This window comes from Sorex fumeus, unplaced genomic scaffold (assembly GCF_029834395.1).
Source record: "Sorex fumeus unplaced genomic scaffold, SorFum_2.1 ptg000087l, whole genome shotgun sequence".
Classification (NCBI taxonomy): domain Eukaryota; kingdom Metazoa; phylum Chordata; class Mammalia; order Eulipotyphla; family Soricidae; genus Sorex; species Sorex fumeus.
The window spans coordinates 3556361-3570253 of record NW_026606144.1 but is presented as its reverse complement, the minus strand read 5'-3'; positions in this window follow the sequence as shown (position 1 = coordinate 3570253).

Here is a 13893-nt window from a genome sequence, read left to right as displayed (position 1 = left end):
TTTCCACCACCACGGGTCCCAATATCCCTCCGACCCCTCATCTCCCCCCATCCCGCGCTGCCTCTGTGGCAGGGCATTCCCTTTTGTTCTCTCTCTCTTATTGGGTGTTGTGGTTTGCAAAAGAGGCAATGGGTGACAATCATGTTTCGTCTATAGTCTACTTTCAGCATGCTTCTCCCATCCCAACACCTTTTGTTTGGTGCTCCCTTCTCTATCTATGCTCCCTTTTCCCCTAGCATGTGTGGCTGGACTCCAAGCCATGAAGCAAAATTCCTGGTACTAATCTCAGCCACTCTTGGGTGTTAGTCTCCTATCTTGTTACTTTATGTTCCCCAGATGAATGCAATCTTTCTATGTCTATCCCTCTCTTTTTGACTCATTTTACTTAACATGATACTTTCCATGTAGTAAATTTGTATGTAAATTTCATGACTTCCTCTTTTCTAACAGCTACATAGTACTCCATTGTGCAAATGTACTAAAGTTTCTTTAACCAGTCATCTGTTCTTGGGCACTCAGGTTTTTCCAGATTCTGGCTACTGTAAAGAGTGCTGCAATGAACAAACAAGTGCAGGTGTCACTTCGAATATACTTTTTTGCCTCTCTGGGATATATTCCCAGGAGTGGTATTGCTGGGTCAAATGGGAGCTCAATTTCTAATTTTTTGAGATTCGTCCATACTGTCTTCCAAAAGGGCTGAACCAGTCGGCATTTCCACCAACAGTGAAGGAGGGTCTCTTTCTTGCCACATACGCGCCAGCACCGGTTGCTTTTGTTCTTTTGGATGTGGGCCAGTCTCTGTGGTGTGAAATGATATCTCATTGTTGAATTGATCTGCATTTCCCTGATGATTAATGATGTAGAGCATTTTCTCATGTGCCTTTTAGCCATTCGGATTTTTTCTTTGAGAAAGTTTCTGTTCATTTTGTTGCCCCATTTTTTGATGGGGTTGGATGTTTTTTCTTGCGGAGTTCAACCAGTATTTTGTATATCCTTGATATCAACCCCTTGTCAAATGTGTATTCGGCGAATATCCTTTCCCATTCTGTAGACTGTCTTTGTATTTTGATTGTATTTTGGTCACTGTTTCTTTTGAGGTGCAGAAGCTTCTTAGTTTAAGGTAGTCCCATTTGTCTATCTCTGTTTTCACTTGCTTGGCCAGTGGTGTGACGTTTTTGAAGATAACATCAGCTTCAATATCATGGAGGGTTTCGCCAACTTTGTCTTCAATGAATCTTATGGATTCCGTTCTGATGTTGAGGTCTTTAATCCATTTTTATCTTAGTTTTGGACATGGAATTAGGCAGAGATCTGAGCCCACGTTTTTGCATGGAGCTGTCCAGTTTTGCCAGCACAATTTGTTAAAGAGGCTTTCCTTGCTCCACTTCACTTTTCTTGTCCCCTTATTGAAGATTAGATGATCATGTGCTTGGGGGGAGATGTCAGTATATTTAACCCTGTTCTATTGGTCTGCAGCTCTGCCTTTGTTTCAGTACCATGCTGTTTTAAATATTACTGCTTTGCAGTAGAGTTTGAAATTAGGGAGGTTGATTCCTCCCATTTTCTTTTTCCCAAGAATTGCTTTAGCTATTCGTGCGGGCTATTGTTCCATATAAATTTCAGGAGTGTTTGCTCCATTTCTTTGAAGAATGTCATGGCTATCCTAATAGAGACCACATTGAATTTGTACAGTGCTTTGGGAAGTATTGCCATTTTGACAATGTTAATTCTCCAGATCCATGAACAGGGGATATTTTTCCATTTCCTCGTGTCCTCTTTTATTTCTTGAAGTAGCGTTTTGTAGTTTTCTTTGTACTGGTCCTTTACTTCCTTAGTTAAGCTGATTCCTAGGTACTTGATTTTCTGGGGCACAATTGTGAATGGGATTATTTTCTTCGTGTCACTTTCTTCTCTTTCACTATTTGCGTATAAGAAAGCCATGGACTTTTGGGTATTGATTTTATAGCCTGCAACTTTACTATACAAATATATTGTTTCTAGGAGTTTCTTGGTAGAGGTTCTAGGGTTCTCTAAGTATAGTATCATATCATCCGCAAATAGTGAGAGCTTGATTTCTTCCTTACCTTCCTGGATGCCCTTAATATCTTTTTCTTGCCTAATCGCTATTGCAAGTAATTCCAGTACTATATTAAACAGTAGTGGAGAGAGTGGGCATCCTTGTCTCATCCCTGATTTTAGGGGGAAGACTCTCAGTTTTTCCCCGTTGAGGATGATGCTTATTGTATAGGATTATGGTAGATGGCTTTAACTCTGTTGAGGAAAGTCCCCTCTATCCCCATTTTGGCGAGGGTTTTTATCATAAACGGGTGCTGGATCTTGCCAAATGCTTTCTCTGCATCTATTGATATGATCATATTATTTTTATCTTTTATTTTGTTGATATGATGGATTATGTTGATTGATTTCCGAGCGTTAAACCATCCTTGCCTCCCTGGGATGAATCCCACTTGGTCATGGTGTATGATCTTTTGATGAGTTGTTGAATTCTATTTGCTGGTATTTTGTTGAGAATCTTCGCATCCGTGTTCATCAGGGATATTGGTGTAGTTTTCTTGTGGTGTCTTTGTTTCCTTTTGGTATTAGAGAGACATGGGCTTCATAGAAACTGTTTGGGAGAGTTTCTGTTTTTTTTTTTTTCAATTTACTGGAAAAGCTTGAGAAGAACTGGGAAAATGTCTTCTTAAATGTTTGGAAAAATTCACTAGTGAATGCATATGGACCTGAGCTTTTGTTTTTGGGAAGACTTTTGATTAGAGTTTCAATTTCTTTGATGTTAATAGGTTTATTCATGTACTATATATCTTCTTGATTCAGGTTTGGGAGATTATAGGAGTCCAGGAATTTATCCATTTCTTCTAGGTTTAGTGGCATACAGACTTTCAAAGTAGTCTCTGATGATCTTTTGATTTCTTTGGCTTCTGTTGTGATATCCTAATTCTTATTTCTGATTCGATTTATTAGAACACTCACCCCTTTGTGAATGTTGCTAGTGGTTTATCTATCTTATTTATTTTCTTGAAGAACCAGCTCTTGGTTTCATTTTTCTTTCAGATTGTTTCTTTGCTTTCCATGTCATTGATTTCTGCTCTAAGTTTTATGATCTCTTTCCTTCTGCCTGATTTGGGCTCCTTCTGTTGATTCTTTTCTAAGATCTTGAGCTGTGAAGTCAAGTTATTTATGTGCATTCTTTTTTCTGTCCTGAGATATGCTTGCAGAGCTATAAATTTTCCCCTTAATACTGCTTTAGCTGTATCCCATAAGTTCTGGTAGCTCGTGTCTTCATTCTCATTTGTTTCCAAGTATCTTTTGATTTCATCCTTGACTTCCTTCCTGATCAACTCGTTGTTCAGCATTGAGTTGTTTAATTTCCAGGTGTTTGATTTGGTTCTCCGTGTCTTTGTGTGATTCACTTCTATACTCAGTGCATTGTGGTCTGAAAGATTGTTGTTACTATTTCTATCTTCCTGATTCTATTGAAGTATGTTTTGTGGCCTAGGAATGATCTATTTTGGAAAATGTTCCGTGCGCACTGGTGAAGAACGTGTATTGTTTCTTTTTGGAGTGTAAAGCCCTGTATAGGTCTATAAGCCCTTTCTCTTCTATTTCTTCTTTCGAAGCCAATTTTTCCTTACTGAGTTTTGTTCTTGTTGATCTATCCAGAAGTGATAAGGCAATGTTGAAGTCTCCAGCTACTATTATGTTGCTAGCAATGTCCTCCTTAAGATCTGTTAGCAATTGTTTTAAATATTTAGCTGTTCCCTCATTAGGTGCATATACATTTAAAAGTATGATTTCTTCCTGTTGTATGTATCCCTTGATGAATAGAAAATAGCCTTTGCTGTCCCTTCTAATCTTTTTCAACCTGAAATTGATGTTGTTGGATACTAGTATGGCCACCCCAGCTTTTTTTGAGGGAGCTGTTTGCTTGCAGGATTGTTTTCCATCCTTTGAATTTGAGTCTGTGTTTGCTTTGACTGTTGAGATGAGTTTCTTGTAGGCAGCAGAATGTTGGGTTCTGTCTCTGAATCCATTTTGCCACTCTGTGTCTCTTAAATGCTGAATTTAGACTGTTGACATTGAGAGAGATTGCTGTTATGGGGTTTTGTGTTATCTTTCTGTAAGGGTATGTTGTGCTTGTAAGTTTTGTCTTGTCTTATAGTAGTCCCTTTAGCCCTTCTTTTGGGTTTGGTTTTGAGTCTATGAAGTTCCTGAGCTGCTGTTTATCTAGAAAATAGTGTACCGTTCCTTCAAGTTTGAGTGATAGTTTAGCCGGATAGAGTATTCTTGCTAAAGCATTCATTTTAGTGAGTTTTTTCACTATATCCCACCACTGACTTCAGGCTTGGAAGATTTCCTCTGATAGGTCTGCTGTGAACTAAGGGGTGCTCCTTTGTATGTGATTTCCTTCTTTGACCTTGCTGCTTGCAATATTGTATCTCTATCAGCAGCATCGATCATTCTAACTATGATATGTCTTGGAGTGTTTTTGTTAGGGTCTCTTTTAGCTGGCACCCTTTGGGCTCCTTGAACCTGAATAGCTGCATTGTCGAGCTCTGGAAATTTTTCAGCAATGATTTGTTTAATCGTGTTTTTTTTTCCCATTAGGATTGTTTCCCTGAGCTTCTGGTACTCCAATGATTCTAATGTTGTTCCTCTTGGAATCATCTCCTAGAACTCTGATTCTCTCTAGAGCTATTTTGAGGTCCCTTGCCACTGTTTGTTGTTGCCTGTTGGTTTGGTTCAGCTGATCTTCCAGTTCACTGATTCTCTCTTCAGCTGTAGTCATTCTACTGTTGAGGGTACAGACTGAGTTTTTTTTTATTTCATCTACTGAATCTTTTATTCGTGACATTTCTGCTTTCGTTTCTTCCCGTAATTTGTTGATTTTTTCTGTCATGTTACTGGATATATGTCTGACAGTTTCATTGAGTTGATTGAACACCTTCATGACTTCATATTCTTTGTCAGAGAGGTCCCTTACATGATCAGTATCTACAGGGGCTTCTGAAATCTTTTCGTCGTCCTCCCCATGTGGTGGGGATTTGCATTGTTTCTTCATGTTTGTGTGTCAGTAGAGGGACTAGGTTCCTTGATATGGCTAAACTATCTGCGGCCGCGTGAGCATTGGGCCACCTAAAATTAGGCCTCGCTCAATTCAACTGAAGCCACGCCCACTTCTTAAAAGTCCACGCCCCCACGGGTACCTGGTGTGTGTGGGGGGAGTAGACTGGGTAGGGGAGAAGACCAGCACAGCTTAGGGGATAAGAGGAAGAGGCAGAGGCTCAGGGCTTTTCTCCCAGCATCTGAGAGGACGCCTGGGGGCTTGCAGGGAGAAATCCAAGTCCTGGGTTCGAATACCGGCTGATAAACTGACCTGGGTTTGGGAGAAGACCAGCCCAGCTTGGGGGATGAAAGGAAGAGCTGTCTTCCTTCTTTCTGTGGGAGAAAACCACCCTCTCTTCTGGATGTGCCTGTCTTTTTTCTCTCTCAGAGAAAACTATCCTATCTCTCTTGATGTAGCTGTCTTCTTCCCTGTCTGAGAGAAAACCTCTCATTCTTTCTTGTCATATCTTTCTCCATTCCCTACCTGAGAAAAAAAACACCCTTCTCTAGTCATGTCTCTCTTCTCTGTCTGAGAGAAAATCACCCTTCCCCTCTGGACATGCCTCCCTTCTCCTGAGAGAAAACCACCCATTTTCCCTTCCGTGCCTGTCTCCATTCTCTGTCTGAGAGAAAACCATCCATTCTCTCTTGACATACCTGTTTCCTTCCTCTCTCTCTGAGAGAAAATCACCCTTTCCCCTGACACTCCTATCTCTCATATCTCTCTTTGTCTCTCAGAGAAAATCAAAGTTTTTCCCCTTGGACACTCCTATTTTCCTCTGTCTCTTTCATCCATGCCTGAGAGAAAAACACACAGAGAAAACCACCTATTCTCCCATGACATGCCTCTCTCCTTTCTCTGTCTGATAGAAAACCACACTTCCACTCTGGACAAGCCTGTCTCTCTTCCATGTGTGAGAGAAAACCAACCGTTCTTCCTTGATCTATCTTTCTCCTTTCCATTCCTGAGAGAAAAACACCCATTCCCTTCTGGACATGCCTGTTTTCCTTCTCTCTGAAAGAAAACCACCCATTCTCCTGGACAGGTCTTCCCTTAGAAAACCACTCTTTCCTCCTTGATGTGCCCGTCTCTCTTTCCTCTCTGAGAAAAAATCACCCATTCTCCCTTGACATGTCTTTCTCCCTTCCATGCCCGAGAGAAAAACTACCCTTTACCCTTTGACATGCCTGTTTCCCTTCTCTGTCTGGGAGAAAACCACCCTTCCTTCCTGGTCATGCCTGTCTCCCTTCACTCTCTCTGAGAGAAAGCCACCTTTTCCTCCTGTACCCTCTTCTCTTCCTTCCCTCTGTGGGAGAAAACCACCCTCTATTATGGATGTGCTTGTCTTCTTTCTTTCTCTCAGAGAAAACCACCATTTCCCCCTGGCCTTGCCTATCTTCTTCTCTGAGAAAAAAATGACCCTTTCCCCTGGACACTCCTACCTCTCTTCTCTTTCTCTTTCCTGGAGAAGAACATCCTTCCCCTTGAGGTGTCCATTTCCCTTCTCTCTCTGGGAACACCTCCTTTGCCCTGTGCCATGTCAGAGGCTGGCAGGGACGTGTCCAGCTGGGCCAGGAGCAGCCTGGCGCCAGCGCACCTTCCCCCATGTGGATGCATCGAGGGCCGATGTTGCAGGGCCACAGAGGGGGATTTCCTGCCCTGGGCCACCGCCCTGAGGCCAGCTGGGTGGCAGTGCCAGAAGCCAGGACTCAGCTCTGCCATGGCAGCTCAGTACAGTCAGGCTGGAGGCCCAGGCAGATTGTCCCCTGCACCTGGGTTACTGGAAGGGTGTGCTGCGCCCCAGCCTGAGCGGAGCCAGGCACGGGGCTGGGAAGGCCACCATCAACCCCAGACCTTGACAGCCTGGGGATAGACAGGGGGTTGCAAGGTGACCAACACAGCCCATCAGGGCGGCTCCACCCAGAGCCGGCACAGAGCCTCAGGGCTTCAGTGTGAGTGTGCCTATGTGTGGGTCATTGTGAGTGCTTGTGTGTGCATGTATGCACATGTGCATCTGTGTGTCTGGATTTGAGCCCTGTATTGCTCCAGTGGCTTTGGGTCTATTTGTCCATGTTTGTTTTGTGCAATAGGGTACGTGCTGGGGTCCCTGTGGCCCCTTGCTGGGAAGACATGTGTGTGTCTCTCATAATGTTTGTGTGTGTATATTTGATTCTCCTAATGTTTCTTTCTGTTTGTTTTTGCATCTGACAGCGTATCTCTTATTTCTATGTGTGTGTGTCTCAGATATCCAGTGTGTATGTTTGTGTGTCTGTGTCTGATGGTGCATCTCACTGTGTGTTCTGTATCTGTTGATATAGATGATTGTGTGTCTGTTACTCTGTGTCTATTAGTGTAGTTTACAATGTGTTGTGTGTGACTGTTTAGATGATTCTGTTAGTCTGTGTCTCTCTCTTGGTGTAACTGACTGTGATCTGTCTCTCTCTGTTGGTCAAGTTGACTATGTGTGTCTGTATCTAATGGTCTAGCTGACTGCTGGTGTAGCTGACTGTGTGTCTGTAGGTATAATTGACTGTGTGTGTCTGTGACTCTGTGTCTATAGGTGTAGCTGACCATGTGTATCTATGTGTGACTCTGTGTCTGTTGGTAACTGACGGTGACTCACTGTTGATATAGCTGACTGTGTATGTGTGTCTGTGATTCTCAGTTTGTATAGTTGATTGTATTAATCGATATCTGTCTTTTGGTGTAGCTGACTGATTTGTACCTATCTTATTTGATTGGTGTAGCTGACTGTGTATCTGTCTCTGTTGGTATAGACTGTGTGTCTGTTGGTATAGTTGTGTCTGTGTGTGATGGTGTCTGTTGGTGTAATTGACCATGTGTGTCTGTCTGTGACTGTGTCTGTTGGTGTAATTGACCATGTTTGCCTCTGTGTGACTATGTCTGTTGGTGTAGCTGACCATGTATGTCTGTGTGTAACTGTGTCTGTTGGTGTAACTGACCGTGCATGTCTGTGTGTGACTGTGTCTGTTGGTGTAGTTTAAGATGTATATCAGTGTTTGACTATCTCTTTTGGTATAGTTAACTGTGTGTGTCTGTGTTCGACTGTGTTTGCTGGTATAGCTGACCATGTATGTCTGTGTGTTACTATGTCTATTGATGTAGCTGTGTGTGTGACTCTCTTGGTGTAACTGATCATGTTTTTCTCTATCTGTATCTTGGTGTAACTGACTCTAATTTGTACTTGTCTATCTCTGTCTGTTGGAATTGTGTGAATCCATTAGTGGAGTTGTGTGCCTATTGGTATAGTTGACTATATGTCTATGGCTCTTTTAGCTGGTTGTCTCTCTGCTGATATAGCTGTGTTTGTGTCTTTTAGTATAGCTGACTGTGTCTGTGTCTGTTATTGTAGCTGACTGTGTGTCTGTTGGTATAGTTGACTACATATCTATATCTGTGTGTCTGTTGGTATAGTTGACTACATATTTTTCAGTGTAGCTGTTTGTGTCTGTTGGTATAGATGACTATGTATGTTTAGATCTGTATGGAACATCTCCTACCGATTGAAGCCTTCCCCGAAGGAGGGACCTGGCCAAGAAGAGACCCCCCAGGCTAGGCCTGCGCCCTGTCCAGGGTGGTCTCAGGGTGAGAGACCCGGAGCTAGCTCAAGTGTGGGGTGAGTGGGAGGGGGTCTCAGTGACGCACTCAGGACACCAGGCAGGGTTCCCTGAGGGCTGTATAGCTTTGTATAGCTTACTGTATGTGACTGTGTCTGTTGGTATAGCTGACTGTGTGTATCTATGTCTGTTGGTGTATATGAGTGTATCTGATGGTGTAGCTGGCTATATATGTCTGTATCTGTTGGTGTAACTGTCTTTATGTGTCTTTTGGTGTAGCTCACTGTATGTTCTGTTGGTGTAACTGACAGTATGTGTCTGTTGGTATAACTGACTGCATGTGTCTGTTGGTGTAGCTGACTGTATGTGTCTGCTGGTGTAGTTGACTATGTTTCTATGTGTCAGGATAGTGTGGCCATATTTGTGAGAGTCTGTATCAGAGGATTCTCTTAACCCTGTCACCTTCACTCACCATGGAGTCTCTCTGGGAACATCTCCTACCAATTGAAGCCTTCCCCTAAGGAGGGACCTGGCCAAGAAGAAACCCCCAGGCTAGGCCTGCGCCCTGTCCAGGGTGGTCTCAGGGTGAGAGACTCAGAGCTAGCTCAAGTGTGGGGTGAGTGGGAGGGGGTCTCAGTGACGCACTCAGGACACCAGGCAGGGTTCCCTGAGGGCTGTGTGGGGCAGGTGTGTGGCCTCCAGAGAGGCTTGGCTGCCCTGGGCCCTGTGGGACAAAAGCTGGAGCCGAGGCTGGGTGGGATCCATGGTGGGTGTGGGTGCCATTGGTGTGCAAAGCACCATACACGGTTGGTCCTTGCCACGCAACTGAGCCTGCTCGTCTCTTTTGGGGCCCTCCACTGGGCGGTTCTCCAGATGTCCCCTGTTTCCTTGCGGGGGGCCGCAAAACCACTCTCCGGCCCACGGAGATGGCCTTAGGATCCGTAGGTGCAGGGAAGGACTGACCAAATGAACACAAGACATGAGAGAGAGAATGCAGCTTAGAAACAAAGAGAAAAAGGGACAGGTTTTTTTGAGGGCTATGGGGGTATATATTAGTGAGTCAGCTACACAAAGGGTCGTGCCCGAATGTGGTTAGGAAAGTTACAGAGTCTATAAGTTTGACCTACCATACATTACAAAGCTTATACTAAGTTAATCATTGTCAGTTACAGCCATGACAATTGTTTTCTCAGGATAACCATACAAAGCACAGGCTTTAACTGCCGAGGGTCATGTAGGTCAGGATAGCCCTACCTAGCACAGGCTTTACCTGTTGAGGGTCACGTAGGTCAAGATAGCCATACCTAGCACAGGCACGTAGGCCCTTGGTCAGTTAAAGGGCCAGCTTCCCACATTTCCTGGTCACTCGACCTAGCCAAAGCCCAGCTTGGCCACGATGGTGGCTGGAGGATGGTCAGGAATCACCCTGGCAGCTGGGACGATGCCCCGCACTCCAATGCAAATCCTGAGGTTCCGGCTGGCTTGTTTCAGTCTCATGCATCAGTAGAGCTTCCCGCCGGCCCACGCCTGGCCCCGATTCCTGTTCTTGGTGTTTTCAAGCTATTTGCAAGTGTTTGTGCTTGGGGAGGCTGTTTTGGTGCTGGGTGTGGGAGGGCAGCTGGGGAAGGCCAGAAGGGCCTGGTGGATCATGGTGTGTGTGTCCTCGTGGGCAGGCCTTGGGCAGCTAGGACGCTGCTCTGAGTGTGTGGGAGCTGGTCACAGAGACCCTGCCAGGCCCTGGCTGAGAGTGAGCCCAGATGGGCTGGGCTGGGTGGGCACCCGGAGCCACAGGCTTGGTCCCCCAGCCCCATGTGCACACACACAGACACACACGCGGGCACAGCCAGCACACATAGACACACACACATGTGGACACAGCCAGCACGCAAGGACACACACACAAGTGGACACAACCAGCACACATGGACACACACTGCATAGGACACAGCCAGCACACAAAGACACACACGGACACACTCACGGGCACACCTTGCACATATGAACAAGCACTCGTGTCATGTACACATGGACACATGCTACCCAGGACAACTCAGTACAAATGGACACACAGTTATACACATGCATAAGACACATATAACAAACATGGATGTTCACAGCTCAGATACACATGGGGCAGGCCACAAACACGTGCAGCATACATACACCCACATACACACATCCATGGACCGGTCACACAGCCCAGGATACCCCAGCGCACATGGACACCATCACGTGTGCACAGGCACACACAGAATGACAGTAAACCCAACAAAGGGCTCACAGAACACACTCTCATGCCTGGAAGCAGTCACACATGCACACACACACACACGGTCCAGGACACACACAGTCATTGCGGACACAGCACGTGCACAGCTCACATGGGTGGCTTCTCACTGCCCCTTGCAGGGGACCTGGGCAGGCAATGGCCTGGCCTCCTTCTCTCTGGCCCTCACCCCTGCCTGGGCACCTGGACTCCGCAGTGCCTGGGACTCACCCTCGCCAGCCCACTTTGTTGCCCAGCGCAGGCCCCACTGCACCCTGTGAGGGGTGTGCCAGGAGGGGGGAGACAGGGCAGGAGAACTGGCACAGCGAGTGAGGGGCACACAGTGTCAGGGTGGGGTGCTGCTGGCTTTGTGAGTGTGGGGGCGGAGAGAGTGTTGGGAACTCAAATGTGTGCTGTGGGCTCAGTGTGTGTTGACGACTCAGTGTGTGTTGTGGGCTCAGTGTGTGTTGTGTGCTTGTGTGTGTTGAGGACTCAGCGTGTATTGTGGACTCAGTGTGTGTGTGCTCAGTGTGTGTTGTGTGCTCGTGTGTGTTGTAGACTCAGTGTGTGTTATGGGCTCAGTGTGTGTTGTGTGCTCATGTGTGTTGTGGGCTCAGTGTGGGTTGAGGACTCAGTGTGTGTTGTGTGCTTGTGTGTGTTGTGGGCTCAGTATGTGTTGCGTGCTCGTGTGTGTTATGGGCTCAGTGTGTGTTGTGTGCTTGTGTGTGTTGTGTGCTCATGTGTGTTGTGAGCTCAGCGTGTGCGGAGGACTCAGCGTGTGTTGTGTGCTTGTGTATGCTTTGGATTCAGCATGTGTTGTGTGCTCGTGTGTGCTGTGGACTCAAGTGTGTGTGTGTGTTGATGTGGCATGGTGTGTGGGGGTAGCAGGGCTCCCCAGAGACCCCGCATCCCCTCATCCGCTCCAAGCCTGGCTCCTGTCCCCCCTCTCCCTCCCTGTAGCACCGTTTCCCCTCCAATTCCCTCCCATCTCCTACAGGCCCCTGGGGTACGGACGCTTCATGGCGTAGCTGGTGGAGGCTGGAGGCGCTGGCGGGTGGGAAGTGTGTGCACATGCATGCACACCTGTGTGCCTCTGTAGATTGCACATGTGCATGCGTGTGCACGTGCGTGTGCTTGCTGGAGGCCAGGGCCCATGGGCGCCGTGTACAGTGGATTCTCCCCCCGCTGGGTGGGCAGAGACCCAGACTTCAGCGCCAATGGGGAAGCCATCCCGGCTTGGGGCCATATGCGGGTCTGACAGCCCCTGGGGGGGGGGGGTGTCTAAGAGGGTAGAGGCTGACATGGACGGCTCCAGACTTTTTTTTGAATTATTTTTTAAAGTATTTAAAAATTGAATCGCTGTGAGATAGACCCTTACAAAGCTGTTGATGATTAGGTTTCAGTCATCTGGTGTCCCAACACCCATCGCTCCATCTGGCCCAAAAACACACAGCAGAAACACCATCTGCACTCTTTCACTCATTGCAGCACTATTCACAGTAGCTGGAATCTGGAAACAACCTGAGCGCTGGAGAACAGACCAGAGGATAAAGAAATGATTGCACATCTACACAATGGAATATTGCTCAGCTGCTAGGGACAATGAAGTCGTGACATTTGCTTATAAATGGGTGGACATGGAGAGTGTCCTGCTGAGAGAAAAGAGTCAGGAGAAGGACACAGAGAGAATGACCTCACTCATTTGTGGTCCCGGGACTCTGGAATCTACTTCCTGATGCATCAGTATAGTCTGCAGACATTCGCAGGCAGAGAAGCCCATTGCAGACACACACACACTCACACTCACACTCACACTCACAGAGGAGCTCGGTGCTCTCCTCTCTGCTCACACACACACACACACACACACACTCACAGAGAGGAGCTTGGTTTGCTCCTCCTCTATTCACATGCACACGCACACACACACACTCACAGAGGAGCTCAGTGCACTCCTCCTCTGCTCACACACTGAGAACTCAGGAGCAAAGCCCCTGGCACATGTTCACACTCACACTCACCACACGTGTCCATATGCTTCTCACTCACTCTCACACGGTCATAGACAGCTCCCTCACCCCTGCGCTCAACAGTCTTTCTCGTCCACCCACACTCAGACCAGAATGTGCTCATGGCCACACACACACACACACACACACACACACACACACTCTGACACCCAAGCTCGTCTCCTTCCACACTGCCCACGCACCCGAACACTCCCACATTACCACCCACTCTGTGTCTGCAGTGCACACAGTCCGCCCTTTCCCTGCACACCCATCCTCGAACCTGCTCACTCTCCCACCACACTCACACACACCTCCACTTGTTTCACCCACAAATCTTATGTTCAGCCACTCTTACACTCACACTCATTCTCACTAGTGACACACCTTCATATCTGTGACACTCGAAGACCCACACTCATGTTTGCTCTCTCACACACATACTCCACTCATATACTCATGATCATACTTATTGTCACAGCTGCGCATTCACTCACGCGTGCTCATTTTCCAACTCAACCTGCCTGCCTGCTCTCTTTCCTTCCTGGTTTTGTTTCGGGGCCATGTCTGGCTCTGCTCAAGGCTTACTCCTAGCTTTGTACTCAGGGCTCACTTCTGGCGGTGCTTGGGGGACCATGTTGGGTGCAGGGAATCAATCCCGAGTCACCATGTGCAAGGCAAGTGCCCTACTCACTCTACTCTCTGGTCCCAAACTCAAGCATTCTCACACTCACCCCATGTGCACAGCACAACACCCACAAACATGCTTCCACACACCCACATTCACACTCACACCACTCACTCCTACTCATAGAGAAGCTCCCACACAAGTCTCACACTCCCAGACTAACACCCACACTCACAATGCTCTGTGTGAGTACACAGAGACATGTTTTCATGAACCCTCACTCACAG